The sequence below is a fragment of the Muscardinus avellanarius genome, assembly GCF_963383645.1.
Source record: "Muscardinus avellanarius genome assembly, chromosome: 3".
Taxonomy (NCBI): Eukaryota; Metazoa; Chordata; class Mammalia; order Rodentia; family Gliridae; genus Muscardinus; species Muscardinus avellanarius.
The window spans coordinates 126,219,921-126,238,996 of NC_137788.1; the positions used below are offsets into that span (position 1 = coordinate 126,219,921).

Consider the following 19,076-nt stretch of genomic DNA (forward strand, 5'->3'; position numbering starts at 1 on the left):
CAGCTAATCCTCAATAAGTACTTGTGCACGGAGGCAAAAAAAAAAAATATATATATATATATATATATATATATATATATATATATATATAGCGGCTATCGATGAAATTTGGAGCCTCTATGTTTATCTTGGAAACAGAGGAGCAAAAAGTGAGCACGCTACTGAGTCTCGTGGGGCACCCAGGTCGGAAGAAGCAACTTAGCAATGAGTAGGACTAGGACAGTGAGAGCCCTCTCCCAGAAGGTCCCAGATTCCCACAGAGGGAATGCCTGGAGAACTGTCATGGGGCAATTTCAATAGCATGGTGGATGTTGAACTCTTATCAATCAGGAAGCAAGAAAGAGTAAAACAGACACACACAGACACACAGCTGACCCGCGGTCCTAGGTTCTCCACGACCTGGTCTCCATGAAGACCTTCAAATCTGGGGATGGGCGGCTTCTCTCTCGGGAGGGCAGGAAGCCTTCACTCATCACATCCTTGGCAACAGTTGCTAAGCACAAGTTTGGGCAAGGCTGTTTCAGAGGCTGGGCCCAGCTGAGCTGGAAATGAGAATGTCCCTTGAGTGTGAGGGAAAGACAGGGAGGCAGCTGGGGATGAGTGATGTTCTGGAAGTTTGTTGTACTCTTGACAGTGATAATGTGAGCTTCACTCTGGTTCTCATCTGAGGCAAATTTTTACTTATCACATAGGGAAAGGGCCACTATAGGCCAAAGATAAGCTCTTAAAAGTTGTTTTTCTTTTGTTATTACATATCTTTTCTTTGCTACTAATACTTAGCTTGGCTGGTTTTTCCCTCCAGTGATCCTAGACACGAAGCAGAAGCCATTAGAGACCCCACAACCTGACAGCAACATCGTTCTCAGAAATGGTGACGAGACGTGCTTGGGTACCAAAACTCTAGTCTCTATCAACTTTGACCAAGGCCAAAAGAGAACCTTTGCTGCAGCTGCATCCCTTCCTTCTGTGATCCCCAACTCCCCATACTGCCCCCCACAACAGATACAGAGATAATAAGGTGATACACACACACACACACACACACACACACACACACCCCGATTCGATTTCTATGTTCAGTGTTGAACCTGGCCATCTGTCAGGCATCAGTGCACACCAAATGTAGTAAATGCTGAGGGGCTGATTAGCACAGTAGGAAGCAGGGTACCTACTCTGTGATGTAGGTGCCTTTCAATTCCATTTGTACAGACACAACTTTTAACACATATTTATCTTCTAAGGGCTTTATAAGAGTCTTGTTAGATGTTCTCTCTACTTTGGGGACAAAAACAAACAAACAAACAATTTATTTTCTCATTCCAGCAGGACTTCATCTTTCCTGTGAGTTTTACCTTTTAGAGATAATCCCCTTCTCCTTTCACCAAGTAACTCTCCAAATGTCACTTCCCAAAGTTTATGTGTTATGGGAATGGACAATTTGGAATTTCCCTGCCTTGCCACTTCCCCCCAAATCTTGTTCATCTGATGGGCTGGAAGCTCATGCAAGTCTTTTCTCATTGGTCCCAACACCTCTTGTTGACACATGTTTAAAGGCGCTCAGCTTAGGAAGGGAGTGGTCTTCAAAAGTCTAAACTAGGTGTTCCCTGTTCAAATGAAAACCTGACAGGCCTTCTCGCAGGGAATACTGGAACCTTTCCCTCAACAGCTGTACAAAAGGTTAAAACTTGTTCCTGGCAAACGCGCTTCTACTAATGCATTCTACATGAATTGTCTCTTCTTGTGGTTCGCTAAACTCTAATTGCAATCATGTTGGACATAAGCTGCTTACCGTAATGTTTCATAATGAAAAGTGCACTCCAGAATTCAATATCTAGAAATGGTCTCTTTGATTTAAAGCATGATTATGGCAATAAAACAACTACAAAACCTGACACATGATCTTCCATAGATCATCATTCTTTGAAGACAAGTTCTGACTCCTCCTATTAGTGAGGGTTGGATTTAGCTTTATGCACTGCCAGGAGACAGAACTTTATTCGATTGGTTTTGGGGTAAAATATCTTGGGGCTGCAAATATGGCCACCTGAAATCACTGATAATGTATCATGATGATTATTTTGGGTCCATTCATAATCAGCAAGGCTGCAGGATTTTTTTTTTTGGTTTAATTTCCCCAAATAATTATTACTACTGCTTAAGACTATCATATAAGCAAGTGAAAAACTCACTGTTAATCCTAGAATATTGAACATATTAACCACTTTCTTTCTTTCTGGGTCTCAGAGCATTTAATCTGTCTGCATGTAAGCAGAGTTCTGCAAATGAGTTGGTTTCCCTGCTTTTCTGTGACATTATTTTATTATAGTGAATCAGAATGGATTGCAGCACAAGAATCATCCATCTTGACTACTACACTGTCTCTCAGGAGCTGGTGAAACAACCAGACTACCCCAGATTTGAGGGCCATATGATTTTAAGATCTAGGACCACGGGCGATGCTTGAGGCATTTGCTACAGTAGGCGCACAGCATCCTTTCCTGCATTTGCAGGCCTGGAGGGACAGGAAGCTGTAGTCCACATGTCTGATCCTCTTTGTTCATTTATCCAAAGTGGATTTGATTTTCCAAGAGCTCCCTACCTTCTCTGAGGCCTTCCCTAACCGCTCCTGTCCGTAAGACTCTTCCTTCCTTCCCTTCTAATGCCCACAGGCCCCAGGATCGGCATTTCTCACCAGCTCCCTTTGTTTCTAAAGTATAGTTGCTGCACCTTCTGTCCCCGACAACTCTTCTCTTTATAAAGCAGGGAATCTACTTTAGACTTTTCTGGAGTCCCCAGGACCAAGTGCACAAGAAGTATCAATGCACTTTTACAGAGGAATCCAAATAATACTGTGCATGAGAAAACTGTTAAATAGAAAAAAAGAGAAAGAAAGAAAGAAAGAAAGAAAGAGAACAATAACATAGAAAATAAGAAAGGAAAAAAGACATTGCAGAGTTAGCTCAAATAAAGACAGGGAACTGACTAGCCCTCTTCTATAACTTAAACTCTCTGTACTTCAGTTTCAATGTCCAAAAAAATTAAAGTAATAATAGAACCTACTTCACAGGCTGTCAGGAGGATTAAATGAGTTCACATGTGTAAAATAGGTAGCGGGGTGCTGGGTATGCAGCAAATACTGCATAAGCCTTTTAAAATGAAAACAAAAATGAAATTACATGGCAGGCCCTCCACGGTAGCTATCCAGTTAAGGTAGAACTCAACTATGGTCTGGCCCTGTTTTGTGACATTCCCCCTAGGACCAGGGACAGACTGGTGGCAGCTCCTTGCAGGAGGAGTGGTGCTTGGACGCCCAGCAAGCTGGGCATTCCAGTTCCAAGCCCTGGAAGTTACCAGGTCCTGCTACAAACTCGGTGCAGCTGGCCCTCTGCCAGGGTTGGGGTGTGTGGCTTTTGGGGCTAGCCCGAGGAGGAGCGGTTGCCGGGGCACCCTGGCGCCAGGCCGGTGGTGGCTGCGAGGGGACAGCCTGGAGCTCCGCCCCTGCCTGGCCGCCCTGAGTCTGCACGGAAAGTTACTGCGTGCTAACGTGGCAGGAACGAGGGAAAGCCCTGGGCTGCCAAGTGCTGAAATCCTGGCCTGTGCTCCTTGGGCTCACAGGCACGGCTCTTTGGAGAGTCTAGTCTATACACGTCCCCTGTACCTAACTGTATTCTTTCAGCAGTAACTATATTTTCGGGTAGAGGGAGGAGAAAAAAGTTTGAGGACTAGCTGTAGGCAAGAGGCAATAGCCAAAATCCCACACCTGATTTCATCCTGACCCTGCAAAGTTCCTAAAATGAAAGTGTAATTTAATCCCCCCCATGCCCAGTACTGTGTATCTCTGAACTTTCATGTAATGGATTTTTAAAAAATACCTTCTTTATCAAGTTCGACTCACCAGAGGATTCTATTTGTCTATTTGCACATCCGCTTTTTTTTTTTTTTTTTAACAAACATCTCCTAAGCACCAATTATCTGTCAGCTACCCAGAAAAGCCCTGGAAACCCAGAGGCTCACAGTCCAGAGTGAGGACAGAGAGTGAATTGTTGCTTCCTGACATGAAGGGCTGGAGCTTAGCACACACAGAGAGCTGGCGGGCAAAGAATTATCCTGCCAGGTGGGGACAGAAGCCCGCACAGGCTTGCAGGGGGGTCTTGTTAGAGCTGGGCTTTGAAGAATGACCCCAGCAAGGAGGTCGCCAGGTGAACAACTGGCCTAATTAGGCTGTGATGTACATTTATTATCTTTGTCCCACACCTGCTTTTTCAAGGGAGGCTTTAAAAATACAAAACCAGATTGTGGGCTAGAGAATAGTATTGTATCACCGGCACGTTTCCTGACTATGACCATTGTACTATGTGGTATGGAAGAGACAGACCAGGCTCTTAGGAAATTTACACTGTGAAAGGGTAAAGGGAGATGGTCCCCTCCAGATGGTCCCACAGTGTGCGTGTATAGGATGTCTACATAATAGCAAAACATACAAGGAATACGGAGGATAAAGCAAGTAAGACAAAATTTTTACAATTGGTAAATGCAGATAAAGGATATATAGGAGTTGCTTGTGCTATGCTTGCAATTTTTCTAGAAGTTTGAAATTAACCTAAGATTAGACCATAGAATATAGTACTGTAAAATAACAGAAAGTTTAAAGTACAAAAAAAATGTACTAATAAGTCTTTAAAATACCTGGATGCCCATGTGTTTTCTTACTATTATTCTGAAAAGCATCAACGATAATACTTAGAACATAATTTTGTTGGAAGGATGCAGTGCCCATCTAGACCCTGGGGATTATGGGGGAGGCTACTTCAATTATGCATCCCTCCCTCCTCACTTTTCCTTCTACCTTTCTACCTTAAGATTTGTAGGGTGAGAGAGTTAGGATAGCACTGAGCCTTTAACAGGCTGATCGGCAAGGGTTCTGATGGGTCTCTCCACAGTGGAGGGCCTCATAGGAATCCAGGAAAATGGTTCCATCTAGGACTCTGCGGCTGCCGCTGGCTTAGTAGGGATTTGGGATAGATCAGATGATCCTGTTGTATTTGCTTATGATTGGACCTGGGGGCACTCTATTACTTGGCCACGCCCCCAGCCTTATTTATCTTTTATTTTGAAACAGAGTCATGCTAAGTTTCGAAGGATCTCACTAAGTCGCTGAGGCTGGCCTCCAGCCTATGGTCTTCCTGTCTCAGCCTCCCAAGTACTGGGATTACAGGCATGCACCCCCCCACCCCAGCACTTACAATACACTTTAAAAATAAGCAAAATTTAAAAATAAGAATAAGAGCAGCAGCTAATATATACCAGATACTTCCTATATGCTAGGCAGTTTGTTAACTATTTACAAAGGATTCCTCATTGATTTCCTTCCACAGCTCCATGAGGTGGGTCATTAATATTCCCATCTTGCAGATGAAGGAACTAAGGCCTGGGTAGTCAGCAGTGCGCTTAGAGATAAGCACATAGCTTGGCTTCAGAACCTGGGGTCTTGTCTACAAAATGACATCACGTAGACTCTGGTCACTACTTTATGCACGTGGACAAAGAATTTCACAGGGTACGGACGGGGATGCGAGTCATACAGTTAGCTGGAGTGGCAGGATTGTAGCAACGTTTACTTTCTTCGGTTTTTGTGGGGGTTTTTTTGGTGGTACTAGGGTTCCTGGAAGCCCTTCTACCTCCGGGCTACACTCCCACGGGCTACACTCCCAGACCTATTTTTTAACCTTTTCATTTGGAAACAGGGTCTCTTAAGCCAGCGAGGCTGGCTTTGAACCAGTGCGATCCTCCTGTCTCCGCCTCCCAAGCGCGGGGATTACAAGCGTGCGCCACCACGCCCAACCACAATGTTTACTTTCATTTTGATCATCAGTGCTATTTGTATAATAAATAAGATTTTTAAAACTCCAACCAATTGGTTAATCATCCCCCAACCAGCAGATAAATTTGAGATATGTGTGCCTAACATAGAATCTTTGTTACTAAATAAATTGTAGCTTCTCTGCATAGGGTGCTGTATCTGAAATAAGAGATAATATTTGCTGATATTTCCCCACTGAAATCCTTGCTTTAAGGTTGAAGTTCTGTGAACAATGTGTGTAGAATATGGGAGGTGTGGAGAAGAGGCCAGGCTTTCTATTCATAAGATATTATTCAACATTGGATGGCAACATCAGATCTAAATTGGGGCTTTAATTTCTCCTCTCCCTTCCTTCTTGCCCCTACCACCACCCCTTCTTCTTCCTTCCTTCTTGTTTTCTTTTTCCGGGCCACCGGAAATAATGTGTTGCCATCTTTGAACATTTTCTCCAACAGAAAAGACTAACAGAGACTCAAGACTAGAGGCAATCAAGTGGTCTCAATGGCATCAAGGCCTGGGCGCACCTCCTTTACGCCCATGGACGCGACCCCTTTATATCTTTGACCTCCTTCCCACAAGCACGGGAGAGAGTCTTTTCCATTTGCTGCTTGTCTATACATAGAGGATCACTCACTGGAAATGTATGCACAAAAGGTGAAAGTTTAAGATAACCAAAGGGCCATGCTGCTATGGCTAGAAACTGTGTTGGTCAGTTGGTCAACTTTTTCCTAGTCACCTTTCAGACAACCTGGATAGAAAGTAGTCTTCATCTCTGTATCATCTGTTTGTGTTCAAAGATGCTTATCAGAGGACCAAGGGAACAATGATTTAGGGCTGTCAAGTGCTTTGAGATCTCAGACAAAGAAGCTCTGTAAATACTGAGAATTAATGAGTATTGTTGGTATTATCACTATTATCAGGGCTTTGGAAAAAGTAACCAAGAAATGGGTCCTGGCATACTGAAGGCAGAAGTTGCTTCTGGAATGGTTAAGAGATCTTCTACACTGGGAATGTAGGACTTAATGAAAACACTTGCCAAGGACTACTCTTCTTCCTTTGCAAATAAAACCATCAAAGACTAAAATCTGTTGAAGTATGGAAAGGAAATAAGGCTTTTATAACCAGGTTCTAATAGAGAAAGGGCAGGAGATTGTGTGTGTGTGTGTGTGTGTGTGTGTGTGTGTGTTTGCACAGACCTACAAGCAGAGGGCCATTCGCATACTGTGCGATGTTCAGTCTTACTATCAATGCATTTCCCATTATTATCACCACTCCACACCTGGTTGCATATGTACAAAATGGAAGGTGTTCAAGGATAGTCATTGTAGCTCTGCTCGTAATAGCAAAGCCTGGAAACAACTTAAGAGTCAATCAGTAGAGGATTATTAACTTCTGGTGTGTCCATTAAGTGGAATATCACACAATTGTTAAAAAGAATAAGGCAGTTCTGTAGGAACCGCTATGGGATGATCCCTAAAGATGTGTTAATTGAGAGAAATCAAGATGCAGAACAGTGTGTACAAACAAATATGCATATTTGAATATGTATGTTTGAATTCATCATGCTCATATATTTATAGAATAAATTTATGGATGGGCTCATAAGAAATTGGTAACTGTTGCTTAGTAATAGGGCTTACTATTAACTTTATATCCTTTATATCCCATACCTATATGTCCAATTCAAAGAATAAATAATGCTAAGGTGTGGGAAACCAGTGGTTAACAACTAGAGTTACTGTGTACCAGTTTCTGGGAGTGAGGATGGATGTCATGTCCACAGACCTCTCACAGAGCCAGGCTGCCCCTCGCCCAGGCTGAGCCGGGCCTTGAGGTGAAAGCAGGAAAGCCCGCCTCGATCGGATCGGCCCGTCCCTGTCCCCTGCCTCCCGCTGTCCTAGTTTCCCACAGCTCAGTTCAACTGGGTCAGCCTGGCGCTCAGCATTCCCAAACCAGGAACCTCCAGGCTGTACCAGAAACTGTCAAACCTGCCGGAGAATGCAGGGACCTTCCGTGCTGCCCTGACAGGAGACCCCAGGGAGATGACTCTTGGGGTTAGGGACTTTGCTGGACTATGCCACACATATCTGCCACAACTCCGATTAGGGATAACTTTGGGATTGGGGTCCTCCCCTTTTTTTGGTTGTAAGGAATAATTGCCCAGCCAAGGACACAGGTGGAACAATATTCATAGCAGAGTCCTCACGGGAATTGAAAACCAATAATGAAATAAGAGTCTCAAAGAGAACATCAGTGGAGGACCTCGGGGCCTGGGACTGTCTAAGGGCTTTGCTCAGATGACCTCATTTCACTAACGCAGCACTAACCCCCGAGGGTCAGCAACCCGGTGCTATGGACAACCCACTGTTATGACCCCCAGCACAGGATACCTGGGCTTGCGGAGGTCACTGGCACCATAGAGTGGGTGGCCCCACAGGAAGGGCACCTGAGGAGTCTGCTGCTTTCTTGCTCTTGCCCTCAGGGGCAGAAGGATGCCCTCCTTTCTCTTTGCCACTTTCCTAGCATGCTTTCCTCTCTGGCTTCACCCTGACCGGCTTCCTCACTGATTATGCTTTCTGATAACACAGCTTCCACACGGACTTGCACGTGGTAATCCCTCTGCCTCAAGTCTCCTCTGTGCTCTGGCTACCTGCCCACTGTGTCTTCCTGAGCAGACCCCCTGATCAGATTCCCATGAGAGGGAGCCAGAGAGGCCAGAGTCACCGCCAGAAGGTGGGCTGAGATGAGCATTCCATGCTGAATTCCTGTTTTGTTCTCTTTATCTGAAACTGACGGCTAACAGTTCTCAGGGGCTGGGGTTTTCCCTCCACTCCTCCAGTATATATATTTTATATATATATGTAAGTGTGTGTGTGTATATATGTACGTATATATATATGTATTTATGGTACTGGAGGTTGAATCCAACCCTATTTTATTTTTTATTTTGAAACAGGATCTTGCTAAGTTGCTGTGGGCCTTGCTAAATTGCTAAGGGGATCCTCAAACCTGCGATCCTCCTGTCTCAGCCTCTTGAGTACTGAGATTACAGGTATGCGCCACCATGCCCAGCCTCATCCAGTGTTTTTTTTTTTTTTTTTTTTTTTTAAGAACTAAAGTGAAGCCAAGAATTAGCTCACTGGGGACACAGCAGTCAACAAGCACAGTGCTGGCTCTCAGTGACACTTTTTTTTAAACCTCTCCTCACTTGTCAGTGTGGCAGGCATTCTGGCCCATCCAGTTCAGAGACAGTGACCCATGAGTGACCACAGGCTCGCGCCTCTACCCCTAGGTCACTGTCTCCTGTGTACCCCTGCACGGGCCTTTCCCTAGGTATCACTTGCCTTCAGAAAGTGCTGCTATGCCCTGCCCTGTGCACTGTGGAGTCCACGGAGATCAAACAGATGGACCAACAACTGGGCCACTGGGTGTGGAACGATGGAGAGAGTGCTGGTGGGTACTGCTCAGAGGCCCTGTGTATCAGCTACATGACAGTGAGATCCCAGCCCCAAACACGGCCAGCCCTGTCTGTGGGTTATCCACCCATGATCCAACCAGCCCTGGATCAAAAATACCTGAAAAGTTGCATCTGTCCCGCACACGTACAGACTTTCCCCATCATCATTATTCCTTAAGCAGCAGTGTGACAACTATTTACATAGGATTTACATTGTATTAGGTACTATAAGTAATCTGGAGGTATTCTGAAGTTTATAGGATTTGCATAGGTTATATGCAAATACTATACCTTTTTATATGAGAGACTTGTGCACTTGCAGATTTTGGTACTTTGGGGTGGCTGGGGGAGGGGGAAATCCTGGAACCAATCCCTGCAGAATCCAAGGAAGTACTGTAATCAGGTTACCATTTCACCATAATTGGTCAGCAAACACCCAAGCGGGGCTCCTCGCTTTTCTGTACTTTCTTTCTAAATACTAATCTGCGGGCGTGGATCCCAAGCCCTGTCCATGCCCTTTCCTAAACTCGAATTGGCCTTTGCTGGGCTTGTCATCCTCATTCTTCCCATTTCTATTAATCCTTCCAAACCCAACTCTAAGCAGTTCCTTTCTCAGCAAATCCTTCTCTAAGATGGAGATAATTGTGCCCTTCTTTGGACTACTTAACATTTACACATTCCTATCGTTGCCTTTATCACACTGGATCGCCAACATTTATTTAGATGTGTGTTTCCTCTCATAAAGCGTAGGCACATAGAGGGTAGGGACTGTGACTTAAGAATTTATTTACTAGCTGGGTATGGTGGCACCCACCTGTAATCCAAATACCTGGGAGGCCGAGACAGGAGGATTACTGGTTCAAGACCATCCTCAGCCACTTAGTGAGGCCCTGTTTCAAAACAAAACAAAATCGGGCTGGGGAAGTAGCTCAGAGGTAGAACACCCAGGGGTTCAATCCCTAGTACTCCTCCCACCAATAAGAAAAGAAAGGACAAAACTAAATTATTGACTTTTTGGTGGTACCGGGGATGGAACCCTTCTACCTCCGGGCTACACTCCCAGACCTATTTTATATTTTATTTGGAAGTCTCTTAAGCCAGCACGGCTGGCTTCGAACCTGTGCGATCCTCCTGTCTCCACCTCCCAAGCATGGGGATTACAAGGGTGCGCCACCACACCTGGCTAAATTATTTACTTTTTAAATTTGAATAGACCATTTTAGGATAGTTTTAAATTTGCTGAAAAAAATCGTAAAAACAGTACAGCATGTTCTCATGTACCATACTGCATTTTTAACGCGTTGATTTACTAATGCTACCCTCGACGCAACAAAGAAATCAACATTGGCACGAAACTAGACTTCACATCTGATCTGGATTTTACTAGTTTGTAACTCAACCGCCATCCACTTCCCAGATGTTACCCAGGTCTCACAAGCTATTTATCCCTTATGAATTAGCTTCCTCTGGTTTGTGACAGTTTCTCAAGCTTTCCTTGGCTTTGATGACCTTGACAGTTCTGAGGCATGCTGCTCAGGTATGCTGGAGAATGTCCTCAGCTTGAGTTTGTCGAATGTTTTCCCCAGGACTAGACTGGGACTTATTTATTTTTATTTTTTATTTCATTTATTTATATGTTTACATTTTTTGTAGTGCTGGGAATTGAACCCAGGGACATTCTACCCCTGAGATATACATATGCAGCATTTTATTTATTTATTTATTTATTTATTTATTTATTTATTTATTTATTTATTTTTGGTGGTACTGGGTTCCTGGAAGCCCTTCTACCTCCGGGCAACACTCCCAGACATATTTTATATTTTACTTGAAAACAGGGTCTCTTAAGTCAGCATGGCTGGCTTCGAACCTGCGCCATCCTCCTGTCTCCACCTCCCAAGTGCGGGGATTTAGTGCACGCCCGGCTCTATTTTATTTTTAAATTTTGAAGCAGGGACTCACTAAGTTACTGAGGGCCTTGCTAAGTTGCTGAGGCTGGCCTTGAACCTGAGATCCTCCTGTCTCAGCCTCCAAAGCACTGGGGTTGCAGGAGCCTTGCTGGTTTTTAAAATATCAGCACTGAGCTAAATACCTAGCCTGCACCAGCCAGCATAGACCTGGCATTAGACAGACGTGTATTGAAGTGAATAGGATTCAAGTATTCTTCAGTACCCGCCCTATAACGAGCAGCCTGAGTGATGTCCTTGGAGAGGTGAAGTGGAAACGCGACTGCGTAAAGATCTTCCACACGGCTGAACAGCAAGACAGTACGCAGCCAACTGTCAAGTGAGGGAAACTGAGAGTGACCCGCCGCAGCTCAGGAGATGGATTCATCAGCATGAGTCAGCAATCTCTGTGCAAAAGAAGGGTTTGGAAAGCCGGGAAGATGGAGAGAAGCTCTCTCTTTCCCCAGTCTTCAGAGGCACCGGTCCTGACTCAGGCTCTGCTCATGTGCTGAGCCAATATCTAGAGGGCATCCCCATCCCTCTCTTCTCAGGGCCACTGCTTCTCATCCCCAAGGTCTGTGCTGACATGTGACCTCAGCCTTGGCAACTTAGTGAGATCCTTAGCAACTCAATGAGGACCTTGTTTTAAAATAAAAACATGAAATAGGGCTGAGGATAATAAAGACAGGGCTCAGAGATAGATCACCTTTGGGTTCAAATCCTAGCCCCCCCCCACCACCCCCCACACACCACTGGCAATTCTTTCAGTACCCTGCTTGTTTTTATCTATGGCTTTTGACAGCATGTACTACAAAGGTCAATTGCTTCTTTCTTTATTATCCATTTCCCTCATTCACACCTAAGGTCCTAGAGGGCAGGTGTTGTACTAGTCATTCACCCTGGCAGAGCATAGAGTGGTACTCAAGTTATCTTGTTGGACCAATGAATGAGCTGATTCCGGATGGCTGATAAGAGGGATGAGAAGAGACGGGATTGGCTGCCCTAAGAGGCCCTGAAATGGAGCAAGAGTGAACTAGGTAGGCAGATGGGACGCTGCCAGGTCATCAGACTGATCACAATGCTGTCAGGTCAACCCCAATGGGGTGGCACAATTTGGGCAAAGGCCAGCAATGTTCTAGGTGAAGGCCACACAGAGGTACGTGCCATCCAGTAATTTTCCATCTTGCGACGGCCATTAAGGGTTCCCAGGATGCAAACGGAGGTTAGAAATAAGGGAATCAAAGGAGGGGTTGGGGCTAGAGGAGGGGCTGCACAAATCAACACTGAAAATGTATCTTATGAACAACAATTACAACAACAAGCCCTGGAAGGTAAGTTTAAACTGATACTCAGTTTAACCTCTCTGGTGTGGCCACAAAACCAAGAGGTAAAAGGGTGCTTTGGTGAATCCTTTTGAATACGAAAGATAAAAGGTTAAACCTGTGATTCCGCTCAGGGATTCAGTAGGAGCAAAGGCAGACGTCGCAGGAGGAAACCTAGAACAACACAACAATGAGCTTGAGGGCTCGAAATGAAAAGTTCCCCCGGGAGACGTCTGATCTTGACCGCCATACTTTCTGCGTGGTTAGAGAGGGCAAAGGCAGGGTACCTGCTGACCACCTTGGAAGCGCACACTTTCCATCCAAGTTCAATTTCAAAAGGCTGACCAGAAGGGCAGTGTTTTCTACAGATTCCGACTGGACCTAGCCCAGTGGGAAGAGGCTTGGAAAGTAGAGGGGAAAAAAAATAAAACCCTCAGAGTCCAGAGTGTGATTTAGTAACAAAAAGGGTAGCGCGTCTTATCTTTGTAAACCCATGTAAATAATTAGGATGGCTGAACACTGCTTATTTTTCATCTGACCTAAGTATCAGCTTTGAAAAAGAAAGATAACAATAACCTGTGTGTCCGGGTGTCCAGGGGGACGGGCAGAACCGGAGCTCTCTGCTCCTGGGAGGACTGAGCGCGGGTCCCACCGCCCTCCCTGTGACAGGCAGGGATGGACGGCGGAAGGCATAAAGACTGGCTGCATCTCTGTGTCTGGAGGTCAGAAACGAGGAGCATGCCTTTGTGACTGCACATCGACAGCCTTTGAACCCCTGGCAGGGCCTGCTCACAAGACAAGTGTGTAACTCAGGAACTTCTGCTCTCCTTCCTCTGCCTCCTCGGGGACTTGGGGAGAAAAGGACCCACCGTCTTGAGGCTGAGGCCTTTCCTTTGCGAAGGGAGGAAGATGAGGTTTTCTACCCCAGCTTTTTTCTCACGGCCCTTAACGTCCGAGGGTATGGGACTGCCTGGCCACCAGCCTGGCTCTGATGCACATTTGGATTTTCCTCTCACGCTTATTTGAATACATAAGCACTGTTCATCGTTCCCCCCTCACTTTCCTTTGGTAACGACTTTGAGGTGGTCAAGGAGAAAATAACAACAAGAAAAACAACCAGCCAATCCCATTCCTACACATTTTAATGAAATGCGGGACAGGCATCTGACCCAAACTCCTATTTCCCTGCCCATCTCCAGTTCCTATCAATTCAGTTCCCTAACAGAAAATAGATGGCAACTTTGTGGATGGAAAGTAATTTCCCTGCAAATATTACCAGAGAGGTGGCTGGCCCTACTTGACAGTCTTATTATTACTTTTGTTTTGAGCTAAGGTGAGGAGCTCTCCACTTGCCAGGTTGAAAAAAGAAAATAAAAGGTAGAACTTTAACTCTGTATTAATTTTAATGTCGGAGAAAAAAAAAAAAAGAACAAGTGTGCTGGCCCTGTGCCGAGGAGGGCTGAGGGCGCCTTACCAGGTCCTGGCTTTGCTCCCCACTTCCACCCACACGCTTTCAGGTCCTGAGTTGAGTGTGGGTTGAAGCGGATTACTGGGCAGCACCTGGACGGCCAGCTCAGAGGCAGGCAGTGGGGGCCGCTTGGCCGGCCCTGTGTACACACTGGTTATCAGCGCTCTTACGAGCTAAGCCAACTGGGACGAGCTAGCTTGCTTTACTCTTAAAAACTGGAGAACACAAAGATACCCAAAACACTATTTCATTAGTGGCTATTTATGAGGATAGGCTACTTTATATTTCTTTTCCCCTGTATTTGCCAAAGGGTCAAATTGTTTGGGGTATAAAATACAGAATTCTCAGTTAAATCTGAGTTTCAGATAAATATCACATACACACACACACACACACACACACACACACACACATTTGTGGTACTGTGGATTGAGCCCTCTATCTCTGTGTTATTTCATCTTTTATTTTGAAATAGGAACTTGCTAAGTTGCTGCGGGTCTCACTAAATTACTGAAGCTGGTCTTGAACCTGCTATCCTCCTGTCTCAGCCTCTCAAGTACTGAGATTACAGGCCTGTCTCACCACTGCCGGCTAACAAATAATTTCTTAGTATGTTTCAAATATTGCATAGGACAAACTTTTTTCACTCATTGCTAATTGGCCTTGAATTCATTAACCAGCCAATTTATTTATTATTCTGATTCCTTTTTCCCTTGCTCCTTCTTTCTGACCTTTCTGTGGCTTAATTTTAGGAATCCTATTAGAGGGCGAAGAAAGAAATATAACTCAAGTGCACGGAGTGGCCTACTTATCACTAGCTGAGGCGCAAGTTTTGGTAGGGGAGGAATTTGACACTTTGGGCTAAAAATGGTGATTAACTCCATTCTCCCTACTGCTATACAGACGGAATTAGCTGTAGACTGATATTTTTCCAGAGTTTTCATTTTGCAGACCAGTAAAATGTAAAAAGGAAAGACAATCCTGGAAATGTGGGAAGATCAATATTCTGTCACCAAGTTTAAATCTGCTTAAATAAAGATGTTTCAAAAAATAAAAATAAAAATACCTCACAGCTACCATCTTCAATAATCATTCATTCATAAAAGAAAGTAATGCTTCAATACCCCAAATGTAGGAAAGACACAGTCTTAGAATAAAGAACAACATTTCTTAAGTGAAGTCAGCAGCGCTCTGCTGCGTTGACCTCATTCCCGTGAGAGCGTCATCACACCTGGGGCTGGAAGGAGCTGAGGACACCCAGGCCGGGTTGTATCATAGTAGCACCTGTCAATGACTAGCAAGATTGCACATCACCCAGGCTTGGGCTGGGAGGAGAAAATCATAGAGGACTTTGCAATAAGGGAAAGAGAAGGCAAACAAAAGCCAGTTTGAATACTGATGACCCTCAATTAATACCTAACCCAAGTATTTACTATCTGACATGAATATTATTTGCATGGAAGTCAAATGTGACTTTTTGCAAACCACGAAACATTTCTTCCACTTATACTAATTAGGGAAACTAGACTTTTCTAAACTTTTTTGGCGCCTAGCCCAATTTTTGAATTCTTCCTGTCTTTCTCTGTAAAATGAACGCTTTGGTAAAATGAACACTGAACTTAAATAGCCCCTTCCTACAACTGTTCAGAGGGCTTTGAAAATACAGGTAGGTAAGCCTCCTGGCATCTTGAGCTGGCGGCCTGTGTGACCCCAGCTGAGAAGAGTTGGGTATTTGCCAGAAGGGCGGTTTAGTTGGCAGCACTGCCTATAGACCAAGCCCCCAAGCTCGGACTTCCTACTACCCTTCCCATTTTACACAAGAAAAAATTGCCTGAAATTGCTGAGTAATTAATAGAAACCGCAATTAAAATCAGTTGCCTGACCCAAGTCTTGTATATAGTTTCTCCTCCAATTGAACAAACATATATAAAGACATTGTTTTTTTCAACCAGGGAAGCTCTTCTTTAAACAGAATTGAAATTCAATGTCATATGCTGCAGAGACTCAAAATATTACCTACTAATGATTCCCAAATATTCTTTTCTCCCCCTCCCCCAAGTTGGGAGAAAAATCTGGGCATCTTTTTCAAGAGCTTTTTGAAGCAAAAAATTGGCTGTTAAACATATACACACTAAAACATATATTAGTACATATCTTAAAACCCAAAAATTGATTGTTTCAAGTTTCCCAGTTTTCACAAATATAAAAAATGGAAGACTGCTCCTTCGTCCATCCTTCCTTCCTTCCTTCCTTCCTTCCTTCCTTCTTCCTTCTTCCTTCCTTCCTTCCTTCTTGCTTTCCTTATCTTTTATTTTGAAACAGGGTCTCATTAAGTTGCTGAGGACCTCCCTCCATTGCTGAGGCTGGCCTCAAATCTGTGATCCTCCTGTTTCAGTGCTGGGATTACAGGTGTGTGCCACCATGATCATGGGAGCAATTTTCTATACAGTTTTTCAGTAATGATAGAGTTAAAAAAATAGTAATAGGTTATTACTTTTAGAACAAATAAACAAGATATAAAACATATACCCACCCATTACAAAATCCCTTTCCCTTGGATTTTAGGGAGGGTATTTAAGGTCACTTAGTACTAGTCTTCTATCTGACCCACCCCCTATGAGCTGCGAAAGTCCACTAGGGTGCTACAGACATTTATCTTCTGAGAGAAACTGTGCTACTATTAAAAAAAAAATCTCTCAAGACCCCAGCTCTTCTGTCATTACTAGAGCTCAGATATTTCTCCTCCCCTCTGGGTCTATTTAATATTGGCTCACTTTCATTTCTCTTTCTGTGTTGTTTGCCTTACTAATTCTGACATATTTTTTTTTTCCCCAGGCTTCACTGAAGAGGAGACTTTGGCTTTCATTCCAGAATGACATTTCATCGAAAGTCAACTCTGGTTCCAGGTACTTGATAAACATCTCACTAACTAATTTCTTGCTGTTTCTAAGTGATTAACATTTTGGTTAGCGAATCCAGAGCCCTTCAGATACCATTTACCTCCCACACAACAGGGAAACTAATGAAACCCATGGAGTGGCGGCCTGGCCCTCGGCTCCCTTTAATGGCTTCTGTCAGCCAGGCCAAGCTGCCACCACCATGACTCTGCACACAGATTTGCTGCCCCGGGGCAAGCAGGAGAATGCAAATGACCCTGGCCCTCCAATTGCAATTTAAGGAGAGCTGGTAGGTTATGCTCGTCTCATAAATTTCTTTTCCTAACCACCAAATTTGAGGATAATGTGCTATTTTTACTTATTTTTAGTGGGAAGAACATTAAACCTTGGGGTGATGGTAGCATATTGCTGAATTATGTGTTTTAGTCTGACTAGAATAAATTAGACTTTTTATGGTGGGGAGAAGGGCAAGAGAGGAACATTGAATTCAAAGAAAATTAGATTTAGAAAGTTGGTGTTGGGTTCTAGGTATAAAAAATAGCCACAATTAATAATAGAACTGTGGGGGGTTATGATTTTCACAAGGTGTTTCTTGCCAGACCTATTCAAAACCAGTACCCTTGGATTTTAATTGCATTTGCCTCTACTGAACGAGAAAATGCTTTCTGTAATCAGAGTGAAACTGTGAGATTTCAAGGGGAAAGAACACTTGAAATGGCTTTCCAAAAGCGCTCAAGTCTTGGAGAGGAGCTTACATCCAAAGATGCTCCGCGCTACAACAGAAGCGAATTGGAGGTTTGGGCCCCCTTTCCTTAGAGATGCAAATGTGCTCAAAATCAGTATGGTAAATGAATTGTGCAAAGTACACTCTGTTTGTTTTTAATTTTATCTACACACACACACACACACACATACACACACACACACATGCACACACTGCACTCTGGTCTTGGCTGGGAAATTCCCTCAGCCCAGCTCCCAGCTTGACTGAGGAATTTCAGGCCCTTCACTTGCTTAGGTGAAGGGGGTGGGAGGCGTTGGACTCTCCCATGCTAAAAGCTATCATTGTCTGGATGTGAGGGCGATCTGGCTGTGACATCTGTCACCCCATTGAGCGCCAGGGTGTATTCGGCTGATCTGGCTGGCTAGGCGGGTGTCCCCTTCCTCCCTCACCACTCCATGTGCGTCCCTCCCGAAGCTGCGTGCTCGGTCAAAGAGGACGACCTTCCCCTAATAGAGGAGGACTGGTCTTCGGTCAAGGTATACGAGTGGCTGCGCTCCCCTGCTAGGACCTCCAAACAAGCTCTCAAGGTCCATTTGTAGGAGAACGTAGGGTCGTCAAGCTTCCAAGACTCCAGACACATCCAAATGAGGCGCTGCACGTGGCAGTCTGCCTTTCTTTAAAAAAATAAAATAAAATAAAATAAAAGCTATAATTGTCAAACACCAAATCCTTCCATTAGGTTTATTCCCTCTGCCCCATTCTCAAATGAACTCCTTGAGGACGTCCATTTTATGCATGTTCTGTTCAATAGCATCTATCTGACTTCTAGAAAAACGGGAGCTAGAGAAACTGACCTCGGCTTGGCAGAGACCTTTATTCCCTTTCCTGTAAAGGAGATCTGAAGTTATTTTCTTTCTTTCTTTTTATCATTTTTTTGGGGGGGAGGAGGATACTGGGGGTTTAACCCAGCTACATTCTATCACTGAGCTACATCCCTAGACCTTTATTTTATTATTTTTTTTTAATTAATTTATTTTTTAAATTGGTGCATTGTAGTCATATATCAATCACATTGGAGTACAAGACTTGAGAGGATATACAAGCACACATCATCCAATTAGCCCTCCTCCAGCCCCCGTCCCATTCCCTCCCCCTCCCTCCGTCCCACACTTCTTTGGTGATTTACTTTGATACATTTGTTTATGTACCTCCTGCGTTTTAAAGAGGCTCCGTCCTCCAGTATTACATACCCTCTGATTGGTCACATTAGTTGCTTCACTATAGGGCCCTTTCTATAGCTCAACCTCTTCCTGTTGCCCTTTTCCTCCTAGTTATTGCTGATTAAGAGAAGCGTCTGATTTATATTTTCTGCGATATTTCTCTGTGCATGCTGCATTGCAAG

At 44.2% G+C, this 19,076-nt stretch overlaps 1 protein-coding gene across 2 annotated transcripts in view; it reads right to left on the reverse strand.

The window, feature by feature from the left end:
* Nucleotides 1–19,076, reverse strand: part of RORA (RAR related orphan receptor A) — a gene marked incomplete at both ends in the record, with an annotated part of 742,740 nt that overhangs the window by 122,700 nt on the left and 600,964 nt on the right. The window lies entirely within an intron of this gene.